Raw genomic sequence first — 15,513 nt, 5'->3', positions numbered from 1 at the left:
GGAAGGATTGGGAGAGCCTGTTGATGACAATACTATTATATGAAAGATTATTAGAACGTTACCAGGAAGATTCAACCCAAAGGTATCAGTCTTAGAATATAGTGAAAATCTGGACAAACTCAGCAAAGAGGAATTACATAGAGTTCTCATAGCATATGAAATGAGACTTGATGAAGAAGAGGGTACTTTGCATCTAGAAATTGTGTTCGCTGCACCTAAGAAAACCAATAAGGACAAACAACCTTCAAAGGCAAAGATCTACACCTGCACCTGCAAGTGTGAAGAATAGGAAGATGATGAAGAAGGTTTTTCAGATGGGGAATATTCTTACTTTATGACAAAACTAAAAATTGGTAAGGGAAAATTCAAAGGTAAACTTCCATTGATATGTTTCGCTTGTGGCGAGATTGGGCATTTCGCAGCAAAATGTCCAAACAAAAGTGATGGAAACTCAAAAGGAAAGAAAGGCTTTAAGAAATTCAACAAGCAAGGCAAGAAGAAAGGATTCAAAAGGAACTTTCTCTCTAAAGAAGATAGCTCATCATCCGATGAAGACAGTGACAGTGAAGAAGAAGCCAATGAGAGAGTATTGTTTATGGCCAAGCACAATAAACAAGAGGTATCAAACAACGAAGAAGAAGGGTTGACCATAGAAGAATTTTCTAAGGAGGCAATCAAGCTTATAAAAGAGCTCAAGGCTGAGAAGATTCGTTCCAATACTCTTGAAGAACAAGTTCAAGGTCTCAAAATTGAAGTTGAAGAACACAAATGTATTGAAGAGTCACTTCAAAAGAAGTTGGAAGAAAGCAACCAAGAAAGGGAAGCATTAGAAGCTGAAGTAGTCTCGCTATGTAAGGAAGTGAAGAAGGGAAAAACTGTCCAAAACTATGCCAACAACTCAATGCCATTGCAAGAACTCATCAACAATCAATGATCTTACAACGACAGAATTGACCTCAGTTACAAAGAATAAGAAGTAGGACCTTCTACAACAAAATACAATGAACCTATGAGATTTGACAGGCATGTAGACTTCATTGGACAAGATTCGCAAGAACAGCCTTGGAAGAAAATTCCTTGATGATGATTTCCATCCAGGTACCAACATATTTTTCATGGCTATTGTTATTCATGTGGAAAATTTGGTCATAAAGTTGTAGAATGTTTCATGTACCCTAGGAACCAATACAATTCCAGGAGATCTATCAAATATGAACCTCCCAAGGCTCAATGAAACATCAATAGATTTGAACATCTATGAAGTAATATTGAATGTTACAAATGTCAAAACTTTTGACACATAGCTAGAGACTGCAGACTTGAAAATCCTCTAGAAGAATCTTTGAAGCCACAGAACGAATGAACATGGAAGAAGAAGAACATTGATAATTGTGCTCTTGCTCTCAAGGCTCAAAACAACAAAGATGTGTGGTATGTTGATAGCAGTTGCTTAATGCATATGACTAGAGATAGAAAGAAATTTGTATCCCTAAAAGAGAAGAAGGGTGAAACCATGTCCTTTGGAAATGATGGATCTTCAAATGTTATAGGATTAGGTACCATCAGTCTCGGGAGAAATGATGCTCTAGCCAAGAATGTTCTATTGGTTGAAAACATGAATCACAATCTACTCAATGTTGGACAAATGTGTCATCAAGGACACATAATGCTATTCAACTCCACAAAATGTGAAATCAGGAAAGGCAGATATGGTAAAATTGTGGCTACAACAAGTCAACTCCAAACTACATATATGTTCTGGATGAAGCAACTAAAGCATGTCTACTAGCTAAACAATATGAAATATGGTTATGGCACAAACGAATGGGTCACATAAAAGTTGACAATCTAGTTAGGACAAGCAAAAAGGAAGAAGTACGAGAAATGCAAAAAATCTCAAAACCTTCCAACACACTATGTGAGGCTAGTCAACATGGCAAACATAAAAAATTTGGATTTAAAATAGAAGAACACTTTGCATCACATCCATTGGAATTGATACATACTGGTCTATGTGGTCCTATGGGAACAAAAGGATTAGATGGAGAATTATATTTCATGTTAATGATAGATGAATATACCAGGATGACAACCATCAGTTTCCTAAAGAAAAAATCTGAAGCATTTGAGTGCTTTAAGATCTACAAGGAGTTGGTCAAAAATGATATTGATTTAAAAATAAAGTGTCTAAGATCAGATAATGGCAGAGAATTCACTTCCAAATTATTTCAGCAATACTATGACAAAAATGGAATAAAAACACAATTTTCAACAGCACTAACACCTTAGCAAAATGGAGTTTCTGAAAGAAAGAAAAGAACCATACAGGAAATCGTTAGAACAATGTTGAAGGACTCAAAATTGGATGAAAAATTCTAGGTTCAAGAAATTGATACGACAGTCTTCATTATTAACAAAAGTCTTCTCTGAAATAATTGCAATAAGACCCCATATGAATTATGGAATGGAAAACTAGCTAATGTAAAATATTTCAGAATCTTCAGAAGCAAATGTTACATCAAAAGAGAAGATCAAAAGTTGGGTAAGTTTGAATCGTGCATTGATGAAGGTACCATTGTTAGTTACTCACACAAAAGGAAGGCCTATAAATTCTATAATGTAAGACAAAAACAGATAGTGGAGAGCATAAATGTTACATTTGATGAATATAGTGTTCTAATGAATAATGATGAGGATCTAGAATCTTTGAAACTTGAGATAGAGGCTAAAAAACGTACAAAGAAAATTCTAGAACAAGAAGTAACTGCCAACTAGGAAGAAGTAAATAATGATTAACAAGATATACAAGAACAACAACAAGAAGCTCCTCCAAAGAGAACAAAAGAATGGATTCAAAAGAACTATCCATCAAATCAAATCATTGGTAACATAAATGAAGGAATTGGAACAAGAAAAGGTCGATAACTTTTTTCATCACAACAAGCTCACATTTCTTTTCTAGCAACCTTTGAGCCTAGTAGTTTTAGGGAAGCCAGCTAGAATGAACATTGGGTAGTAGCTATGAATGAAGAATTACATCAAATCGAGAAGAATAACACCTGGGAATTAGTTCCATGACCAAAAGATAAAAATGTCATTAGGACTAAATGGATGTTTAGGAACAAATTGAATGAAGATGGATAGGTTACCAGAAACAAAGTGAGATTGGTTTGCAAATACTATGCTCAAGTGGAAGGAATTGATTTTTGACAAAGCATTTGCGCCAGTTTCCAGAATTGAAGCAATCTAGATGTTTCTCACCTATGCATGTTCAAGAAAAATAAAAGTCTACCAAATGGATGCTAAGTCAACATTTCTGAATGGAGAATCAGAAGAAGAAGTTTACATTGAACAACCTAAAGGTTTTCTACTATCAGAAAAACAAGACTATGTTTTCAAGTTAAATAAGGCTATGTATGGTCTCAAGTAGGCTCCTAGAGCATGGTATGCTCATCTTGACGGCTATCTATGTCAACAAGGGTTCAAGAAAGGTACTGCTGATAGCAATATTTACGTAAAAATAGATAAATATAATTTAACAATTATTGAGGTATACGTGGATGATATAATCTTTGGTAGCAATGATGATCGACTAAGTAAGAACTTTGGTACAAATATGCAAAGTGAGTTCGAGATGTCTTTACCTGCTGAGTTGACATACTTCTTAGGGCTTCAAATATCTCAGCAAGAGAAAGGAATATTTATATGTCAAGCCAAGTACATCAAGGAAATGCTCAATAAATTCAAAATGGAAGATTACAAACCTGTCCTTACTATGATGGTAATAGGTTGCAAATTGAGCATATATGACTCATCTAAGGATGTGGATCAGAGGTTGTATAGATCTATGATTGGTATTTTTCTATATGTAACAACCTCTTGACTAGATGTTATGCAAGCAGTTGGACAAGTAGAAAGATTCCAAGCAACACCAAAATAATCACATATTATTGCCATCAAAAGAATTCTTCGATATCTAAAGGTCACAATGGAATATGGCTTGTGGTATCCAAAGGGAAACAATCTCATTATTCAAGCCTTTATAGATGTAGATTGGGTAGGACGAATGGATGATCGTAAGAGTACTAGTGGAGCAACATTCTATCTAGGTGGTTGTCTCGTATCATGGTTGAGAAAAAAACAAACCTCAATCTCGTTATCTACATCGGAAGCAGAATACACTACAACAACAACTTGTTGTACTCAAGTCCTTTCGATGAAACAAAATTTGCAAGATCTTTAAGTACAATTCAATGAGCCTATTCCCATCTTCTGTGATAACACTAGTGCCATCAACATCTCCAAGAATCCTTTCATGCATTCAAAAACAAAACATATTCTGATAAAATATCATTTTGTTAGAGAACAAGTCACTGAAAAGAATATCAAAGTTGAATATGTTGGTACAAAAGAACAAATCCCTAATATCTTCACTAAACCTTTACCTCGTGAAGCATTTGAATATCTTCACTAGAAGCTTCGGATTCTCCCAAGTTCTCATTAGATTTTCCTTATTCAGAAAATAAAGGAGGAGTGGAAGTGTGTATAGGTCCGCAGGATGATTGTGTGTTAGGGGGAGTTACCCTTTGCCATTGAAGTCAAAGGGGGAGAGAAGGTAGTAGGAAGAGGTTCCCTGATCGCAAGGGTAGTACTTGTGTTGCCATCAATGCCAAAGGGGGCTATTGTTCATCTAAAGATGATTTGAGGTTGTCATTGATGTCAACCCAAGAAGCACCAGGGGCTACCCTGATCTTTAAAGGAATTTTGACTTGAAAACTTACTCTATATTGAGTTAGGGATATTCTAGATGGATTCTACTCATCGAGATGTTTCCGTTGATATATGGCACGCCAAGTAATTCTTCACTGTTTGAGAGATATTAATGTTTGAAGTTAGTAACCCTAGTTAATGGGCTAAAACCCTATGGGGTTGTGGCATGGCACTCATAATTGGCTTTTCTCATTGAATAGTCAATAATTAATAATTTTTTAAGCTCCTAAAATCCATCCAACCTTCTCTATAGAAGCCCCTCTCGACTCTATAAAAATAAATCTCATATATCCTCCAAAAGTAGTGATCGTGGAAGTTTCGCTATAACTTCATTTCTGCGAAGTATTAAATTCTAAATTAAAACCCATTTGGTTTTCAATCTTGAGGAACGTCATGACCGAATTTAAGATCTTGTTTCACTATATTTTCAGAGATATGATATGTGGAAGTTAGGGGTTTTGGGGTCTCCCGAAATTTCATCTCAAAGAAGTGACCTTGGGAAAATCGTCATAACTCTCTCTCTGAGAAGAGGATTGGAATTCTATAAAAATTGGTGGATAGTGCATGGACAGTAGTTTTATGTGTATTAATTTCCGAGATGAAGGAGGAAATAGTGACACGCGACACGTTGTACAAGTTCACTCTACTGAACGAGTCCATAATTAGGTCATTGTGAGATATTGGGCATAACTTTGCCTTGAAGAGTCCAAATCGGGTCAGACCTGCGGCATTCGAAAGAAGACTCAGAGGGCTACTACGGGACCAAATATCACATATTGGGAATCTGAAATCACAAAGATACATAAGATTAAATATCGTTCTTCTAGAAGGCAAGAAAAAAACTAGATCAAGTGTTGTCTAGGGATGCAAAGAACCACACTTTCTAGGGCAGCAAATAGCAAGGTGCATCAAAATGATGCAGCAAAGGTAAGCTACAGGTAAATATCTTCTGTATATGTATGTTCAACTCTTAATTCCATTAGGTTCTTTGTATTCTAATTTGTTGTTTTTGTTTAGCACTGACATATGCTCTGGAGGATGAGGTAAGCTTTTTTTTTATCATGTATTGGGTATTTCCTTGAAGACTTTTTGCAGGCATTATATATTCATCAAGAGAAGACTCAATGCATAATATAATGTTCTAAAGAGTGGAAAGGGTAGCATGACAAGATAAGCAATAAAGGTGCATAAAAGCAGCAAGAATTTCACCACATGAAGTGTTCAAGTGGGAAGCACTGCATACAATCATTGTAAAAGTATCATTGTACAAAGTCAATGCAAAAGCATCTTTGTAAAATTTGTACAAGTGTCTATCTGCCAAGAGTTGAAGAGATGGTGTTGGGAGGTCTATTATCATCATTAGGTGGTTGAGTCATAGTTGGGGTTATGATCTAGTGTGTCTTCTTCTTCTATATCATTCTATATCATTGTAAAGTGGACCATTTTCCCTAGTACAAGAATCCATTCTTCTTTTATTCTTCTACAGAGTGGTAGGGTGGTGCTAGGGTGACTTGTAGCTCATTGGGTGTTGGGGCATCCATTCAGTTGACTACTGAAGAATCTCGGGCGTTGGAGTGTCGATCTAGTGGGAACTGGAGAAGAATGTTTTTCTAGATTCTAGGAAGTTGGAGCTTTCCTTTCAATTGGAGTTGAAGATTAAAGAATTATTCGAAAAGTGTTCGGTGGTTTTTGACCCAGAGGGGGTTTTCCACCTAAAATTTTTATGCCTCATGTGTTCTTCTATTTACTGTTGTTAGTACATAAACATTGATAATAATTGAATATTAACTAATGCTTTGAAAGGATTTAAAAGTGCTAATTGCTAAGGAATACTGATTAACCCCCTTCTCTCAGTATTTTCCAACATATAGGGTGGTGTTATAGTACAAAACGTATAAAGGAATGCTCTCACTATGCAGTTTCACATTAGATAATGCTAACATGGATTGGGCCTCCACATACTTTTGGGTATATTTGGGAGGACTACATTAGGTTTCTATCCATCCATAGGTAACCGAGTTGGCCACCTTCTATTCTGTGATACATCGAAAAAAACATTCGGGGAGACTGCTTGCATGTATGTTAAGTCCTTGGTTTATTGAGGCAGTATATTGTAGTTCACAGTTATTTGGTAATCCTTTTTCCTAGATTATCCCTCTTTAGTTTTGTTATGTTATTTTGATTAAAATAAAACTAACTTACCGTGGATAACATCCTCCATGTCACTCCTTAGTTGATCTTTGGTTGAGACATATGGCAACAAATTCGGTGTCCATCGATCAAGGAATTCCTTTTGATGGAAATCCTAGTCCTTTTCCTCCTTTCATAAATATTAGTGCTCCTTATATGGCTACATTGTCCCTTCCAAGACTTACCATTGGCTTGCCAGTATGATTGTTCTCAACCTCCATGGCCTCGCAATTGAATATTCCTACAACTTGGCAAAATCAACCTCTAGTTAATCCTAAAGTTGACCATTTACCTTCTTCGTCGGTCGTTTCTTCCTCCCCTTATTCCTCTTTGCCTAGTGAAAGTATTGAAACTAGTAACCATGTGGATAAGAAGAAGAAAAAGGGAATAAGAAGAAGAAGAAGAAAATTTAGCAGGGGGGCAACCAAGCAACCATTGCTTTGAATGCAACTTCTGAAAAGAAACCATCTGATAAGCCTCACAAACTTCGATATCCTTGCAAACTTTGTACGAGAGAACATATTCTTCAAAATTGTTCTGGTATTCTTCAGATCTTAGAAGAATGGTCTTCTCATTCACATCATCCTATGTCATCAACTTTTGGAGATCATGATAGTGACACACCATTAACTAGCGGTAGTAAATTTTATGGAAAGAAGGGTAAAGTTAATTTTCCCTATAGGTTATGTGAAGGGAATCACCCCATTCACCTTTGTCCCTATCTGGATGAAGCCCAAAAAGTGTTGGATAACGTCCTGCTTCTCCATAGTGACTTCCATCTGGTTACAGGAGACTCTCCCTTAATCCTTCACTAGTTGATGAAGTGACTAATCCAAATCAACTGTCAGTCAAACCCACTCTCTCTAAATGTGAAACCCACGAGTCTATACCTGACCAATCATAGTTCGAGGAAACAGTTGACCTGATTTCACCTTGAGTTAATCAGACCTTTCCCTTAGAGAGTGAGTATGATACTACTCAGGTTCTTTTCGTTTCTTCAGATTCCAATGAGCTTGGAGGCAACCCTAATGTTCCATCAAGACAGGAGGAAAATCCACCCATTCTCGTAACTCAAGGGGTTATTCTCCCGTTCCTACGGTCTCCCCTCCAAGTAGTTTGGTCACTTCCTTTGATTGGAATCGACTTACAGCATGTTGCTTCCTTCTTATGTGCCTTTCCAGATCATAGTAGAGGTTTATCATATGATTGTATGTGTCACTATTATAGATGAAGGTGCATCTGTGAGCATCCTTTCCTCCACTGCTTGGCAAGCGCTCGGTTCGCCGCCACTTGTTCCTATTACCTAGAATCTGTTGGCTTTTAATAGAGGAACCAGTCAACCATTAGGGATCCTTCCTAAACTACCTATTACTTTGTGAGGAAAATTTGTTTATCTCAATGTGATGGTAGTCCTAGGCCATTTAGCTTACAATTTACTTCTTGGGCATGACTATGCTTATGACATGGGAGCTATTTTTTCAACACTCTTTCGAGTGGAGTGTTCCCGCATAAAGGCAAAATTGTCATTGTTGACTAGCTTTCATTTCCAGGTCCAATTATGGCTTCCAGTCAACCACCTTCCCTCAAAGGTCCTTTTGTCCCAATGGTATCTTCCCCACCATGGGTCAATTATGTGGCAACCCTTTCCATGCTTACATCAACTGACAATCAATTCCACGATGTTGTGCATTATGTACTAGGGGCATTGGAACTAGATCTCTGTAATAGATTCCTTTCTACATATCCCTTCTAGAGCATTGTGCTCCCATCTAATGAGAACCTCTTGGAAATCATGACCTCTTATGGGTCGTGATCAAGGAATCATGAGGATAGTTCCTGGCCTTGCGTCAACCTCATTAAAAAATGAAACAAAGGGTGTTAGAATAGTTCCTTGTGTTGTGTCAAGCTCGTTAAAAAATGAAAGAAGCGTCTCGAGCATAGTTCCTTGTCTTGTGTCAAGCTCGTTAAAAAATGAAACCAGGAATATGAGGATTGTTCCTAGTCTTGTGTCAAGCTCGTTAAGAAATGAAACAAAGGGTGTGAGCATAGTTCCTTGTCTTATGTCAAGCTTGTTAAAAAATGAAACAAGGGTCTCGAGCATAGGTCGTTGTCTTATGTCAAGCTCATTAAAAAATGAAACAAGGAATATGAAGATAGTCATTTTACTCTGTCAACCTCATTTAAAAATGAAACAGGTCCCAGAGCATAGTTACTTATCTTGTGTCAAGCTCGTTAAAAAATGAAACAAGGAATCTGAGCAGAGTTCATTGTCTTGTGTCAAGCTGATTAAAAAATGAAACAAGGTCCCCTTGAGAAAAGTTCCATTTCAAGTCTTTGATTAGATCTTGTAAAATCCGAGTCGAGTCTTTCACTTGATCTTGTAAATGAACCTTCATTCCATCCACCTGATAGTCTACTTAGGTGAATGTAATGAAGCTTGGGGGGCATGCACCTAGTATATAGTCATCATGATGGGGGCATCTAAACTAATCTCAAGCATAGTTTTTCATGGTTCAAGCTTGTGTAAAAATGAACCCAGCTTGTGTAAACATGAAAATGAATCCAAGCATAGTTCCCTATGGTTCAAGCTTGTGTAAAAATGAAACTGAATCCAAGCATAGTTTTTCATTTCAAGCTTGTGTAAACATGAAACTGAATCCAAGCATAGTTCCATATGGTTCAAGCTTGTGTAAAAATGAACCCATCTCCATTTTAACCCTTGTGATTTCCATTCTATTAGTCTTTTCTATTAGATGAGCCTTGGTTTTCTCTTTCCATCGTCACTATCTACTTGGCCAATCATACACTTTCACTTGGTTGTTTTACCCTTTTTGAGGAAGAGTTGTAATGAGTGGTCTTATTAGCCATCCTCTTCACATAAAGCAACATTTTAGAGAAGTTCCAACATCACGAAAACCAGTTGCTATCCTAGACACCACTTGTTCCTCTAAGTGGGGTCCTCTTTAGGCTCTCTTCAGACTCTTTAAACATGAAAAGATTGTCGGGCGCTTGTCCTTTTCATCTTGTAAACAGATTGGAAATGACATCTACTTAGTATAAGTTTAACCCATTTCCAGACTTGGATAGATTACTTATGAGAAAGGAATACGTTGATTGAACATGGTCAATAGGTTCTCTTTTGTATTTTTTTATGTTTCTTCAAACTTAAGAGACAAATTTACAAAAAAGAACTTGTGGAGTTTCCTTTTTGTTCCTTTTCAAACTCTATAAACATGAAAAGGACCGAGTTCTCATTGTCATTAAACTCGTTAAAGCATCAAACAATGAAAAACTTGTCTATCATGACAAGACCAAGTTTCACCTTCGCTAGACTTGTTAAGACATCACATAGCGATCGATTCACCCAAAGGGTGGAATTATACTACAAGCATATGTTATCCTCCTCAAGCTTGTTTAAAAAAATAAAGAGGTACTGCTCAACAATAACTGGGGAAAATGGGAAAAGGGATAAATCACTTTATGGTAGCAAGCCGCTCTTGAACATGACACTTTCACTTCATCTTTGTGACTATTTGGGTTGGGTTATCTGCTTGATGGTTATCATACCTATGGTCTATCACATCATCCATCACTTTGGTTTTGGGTCAATGCTTCCAATTCACTCATTGTCGTCGACATATTCAAGAGAAGTCACTCAGCAAACTTCATCCTTTGAAATAATCATAAACCTTCATTTTCATGACTACCATTCCTGAACATTGTGTCATTAGTCACATTCTGTCTTCAAAACCATTACACTCATTTCGTGTCATTGATGGGGGATACATCAAGGCCCTCCTGTGACGAGTTTCTTCTTGTTGACATCAACACATTAACAATGAAGTTGACTTAGAAACACCCTTCCAGTAGCTTGAGGCTTGCATACATCAATGACAAGTTTCTTGCTTCTGGCGATAGGTTGACATCACAGGCATTCGATCGAAAGACTTCGTATGGTTTTTGACATCAAAACATCTATTCACACCATGCAGAATGCACTGTAGTACCTTGAGAATCATTATCATTATTAGTGATTTCCCTCGCATCTGTTAACAACTTACGTCATTGGTTGGTAATTAGATGGTGTCTTCCCATGCTTGAGTTCAGATCACATTTACACATGGTTAGACTCGTACTTGAGTGAATGATTGGATGGGATAGATGAACCTGGATCTAGTTTCATCCATCTAGGCTGCGATTTCAGGAGAATATTAAATCATCTGTATGATGGATTTACATAGATGGTGATCCTGTCATGGGTCTATATCTATAGACGATTATCTAATTTATGTACATGTAATGAAAATTTTCTATGCAGAGTATGGGTAGGCCTTCCCTCAGCAATTCATGAAAAATTCAAAGATATAATGATATTATGTATTGTAACTGATGTAGGTCACCGCCCGCTTCAGATCCTCCTCATCACATCATAAAGAATATCACTCAACATTATCATTTTCGACTTCATGCTTTAGGGGGAAACTGTTACAGGTATATTTTGGCACATCACCCTTGATGATTAGATCAGTACAATTAGGGCTCATCAAACCCTAATTCAATTGCTACATGCCCTAGACAAGTCATCAAATTGAATGCTTTTATCCATGAAAGTTTCCTAGCTTGAAACCCTCCTGAAATGCCTCCTTGGGACACCAGCACAGCGTTGGTCAGGGGAAGTTGCGCTACATATCAGGTAGGCCCATTCAAACCTACACTGTAGTGCACTTAGGCACATTTATACCTGCACTAGGTGAGAATGAGCAAAATTGGCATAGGATTCTCGGAATATTCCTTGATTCTAGAGCATTCTAGAAGGATGCCCAACTCTTATCTCATCATATGAGCTCGTTTTTGGATAGGCTATGGATCAATTAACCCTATATCCTCTCATCCATTTCTCCATGGAAACTAACTCCAATGATGGAAAACCATTCAATACCCTATTTATGACAAAACCACTTGCATTTCCCTATAAACTGACCACTCATCATAGTGATCAGGGGGCTGGAATTTGGATATTGTAGTCAAATACAGTTGTTTTGAGACTTGAAATCATTGTCAAGTAATGTTATGATGCTATATTGATGTGCTATTGGTGTGATTAGGGTTTGGACTAAGTTGGATGAGTGACACGGGATCAAACCACATTGGGTGTAGCTTCTCCTTCTATCAATCAATAAAGTTGTTTGTTCCTTTTCCCATATTTTGGTCCATATATATGATGAATGTATGCTCAAATGTTGTTGATTCCATTTGTTTATAGTAGACAGGTCATATGCTTTGATTCTTGTCGTCTTCTGTTTATGTTGGCAAGTACCAATTGAGTGAATTCAGTTTGAGCCGGAGCGACGAGAACAATTCAAAGGAGATCAAAGGAAGCGAAAGATCACAAGTAGGTTCCTTCATCTTATCTATCTATTATAGGAAAAGGTTAAAATTCTTTACTTTTGTTGTTTTAAGTGTAACTACCCACTTAGGGAAGTTGTACTTATCCGTAGGTATAAATTTTGTATAACACTGACCTCCTACAATCTCATAATAAAGAAATACTCATGGTTCTCAACTTTTCAATCTGAAAAAATACATTTTGAAGTTATAAGTGATTATAGCCTGATTATTGTAACTACCTTTGTTAACTAAAAACATAAACTTGCTTTACTTCAGCCTATCCTGTTTAGTGATATCAAGACAAATTGTAGAAACTATTTTCCAAATCTAAATATAGCATGTGTGCGATATGATCAAAATCTATTGCTGAAGATGTTAAAATGCTTTGTTGGTCAACCAACTATTTTATTAGACATTTAAAGAAAGTTGAAAGTCACATGCACATCCCATGTCTACTCAACAAGAGTTTAGTTACCATTAATCTGTAGGTAATTGGTCATGTGTGTGGGTACTCCCTAATATCAGTAACATACAAAAGAGTTTATAGGTTATGAAGCAAATACTGAAATAGTTTATTAGCAACCAATTATTGAGAGTTTGATCCCTTACTCATCTGTATTATATTAGAAATCCCCAATAGAAGAGAACTACAACTTTGAATGCTATTTCATGCTTCTATTTTCATTTTGTTGCAAAGATAATATTTGATAGAGCATTGACATATTTCTGATGAGTGCACTTGGTTGAGTGTTTTTACTGATACTCCTTATAATGAAAACTGGAAGTAATTGGCATGCATTTATGCTCTATATGTTATAACTTCGAATTCAAATTTTCTTAGATGAGATACCATAAGTAAGAGTGTTTCACATGAACTTGGCTATTTTGACTTTCCAAGGGCTTCAGTAAGATTCTCATCTCAATTTTCTTAGAAAGCATTTTGTTACAGGGTTTATTGCATTTTCAACTGTAGCTGAACTTTTAGGTGAAACTTTACTATTTTCTTTCATCATCATCTATGAGATGAAGTAATACCATTTACTATAGATCAAAAGATTTATGTTTATCTGGTAGATTTTTCCTATGTGAACAAGACTTCTTATTTGAAAACAATGTGGTTGTTTACTTACAGATTTTAGAAACAATGGATATACGAACAAGAGAGGGTTTACTTTCTGCTACAGTAGGTAGAGTGTCCAACATAATGGATACTCTTTTGTGCAACATATCACTAGCTGAGTTCTCTGACAAAAGGTCATATTTATGGTGGCAAAAGCGACAGGTGGTATACAGGTTTAGAGTAGTTGCACCTCATGGATTATTTTTACTCAGGGTTGTTATTATGGTACAATGTTAAACTCTTGCTTGTATTTTTATTTGTTTTAGATAAAAGTTTTGGAAGAAGGGCTTCTAAATCATCCTGCATTTGGACTTAAGGCTTCTGAGGGTATGGAAGTTGAATTCAGATCTCTCTTAGTGAATATTGAAGAAGTTGAGGTACATGCTTATGAGAGGTAACTCTCCCTGAATGTTTTTCAAAGGAGGTCAATAATTAAAGAATCAAATGAGAATCAACCTAAATTTTAAACCAATATTTGGCAGTACAAATTTTGCAATCTATTTGTGTTTAAATTACTCTAGAACCATAATGAGGATTCTTTTTCATTCATGATCTTAGGGGCTTCCTTCTTCAATGGTTTCAGCTCAGCAGGACGAAGCTTTAAGGGCTTTGAGAAGAGTTGTTGTTGAACTTGTTGGAAGACCTATAAGAGTTGATGTGTCAGGTGAAATCTTCCATTGGGCAGATGGTTATCATCTGAATGTTCAACTATATGAGAAGTTGTTGTGTAGTGTGTTTGATATTCTGGATGAAGGGAAGCTACTTGAGGTTCATTGTTAATATTTAGTTGTGGATTCTTGTTTGGATGATATGTGCTATACATGGGTACTGTTTTAGTAGTTATATTTAGATTCACTCTAAATATGTGTGTTTCATTTGTGGTTATCCCAATTACTGGGAGAGACTCAAAGAGCAACCTTTTTTGTACATTGAGTACCATCATATGTGCAATAAAATAATATACTCAGATCCTTTAGTTTTGTTGACGGTACTCGACCTACCAACATTAAGGGGATATCCCTTGTATGAGTTCCCAATCAGACCTCACATTGTTTGGTGTAGGAGTACCATCTAGTATAAAGGCCCAGTTGCCGAATCCTTAAATATTTTCCTTGGCTCTATCTATTAGCATAAGAGAGTGATGCAATGGTATCTTCGAAAATCAAGGTGAGTGTGCCTGGTGAGCATGTAGCACAATTGTGTCTAGGTTCTCTTACTGCAAAAAGGGGGAGGAAAGTGAGCCTCTAAGTGAGAGGTAATAGTACCACCTAGGAAGAGCCAAACATGAACTAGAAGGACCTGTCAAACATCCAGCATAATAGTCCACAATGGATGTGACAATTATTACAACCAGCAAATAAGGTAAGATCCATCTAACATCCAGAAAAATAGTCCATATTGGATGTGACAGTCGTGATAACTAATAAGCAAGGAAAGATTTTTCTAGTATCCTGCGAAATAGTCCACAAGAATAGGACATCAATAATAACCATTACAACACATTCTCAACACAATAAGCACTAAAATAACTGAAATAGTTCAACTATCTTAGTACATGTGAAAGAAAACATGAAATATAAACATCCATACAATTACAAACATTCATAAGTCATGTATGAAGAATGTGTTTTCCTTAAAAGGCTTCTCTTATTAAGAAAAAGTTCCAAGGTGCATATTTACATTATACATCACTAGCCCCAGTAGTGGGACATTGGAGCCACTCCTTTCTCCTATAAGAGCTAACTAGTCTCTCTAATGGTTTCCGAGAGGAGCCAAGGTGAAAAGTGATTTTCTCATACATTCAAGGCATATATATAACTAAGGGGTGATGATTAACCATTGTGACTCTTTGACTACCCTCATGACTTTTCAACTTACATGACTCTTCATATTCATGTGTGTCCATTAGACTTCCACTTTACAATACATTTGGTTTATAATAGTGATGTGGCGTATGAAAACTCATGACACGACTTGACATGACAATGCTGACATGGACTGGATCGATGAAGTCGCAATGTCAAGTCACTGTTGTTGTTGAGCGT

This window comes from Pinus tabuliformis, chromosome Q (assembly GCF_031772625.1).
Source record: "Pinus tabuliformis cultivar Carrire ecotype Pingquan chromosome Q, CPIR1, whole genome shotgun sequence".
Lineage (NCBI taxonomy): Eukaryota > Viridiplantae > Streptophyta > Pinopsida > Pinales > Pinaceae > Pinus > Pinus tabuliformis.
This window is presented reverse-complemented; position numbering follows the sequence as displayed.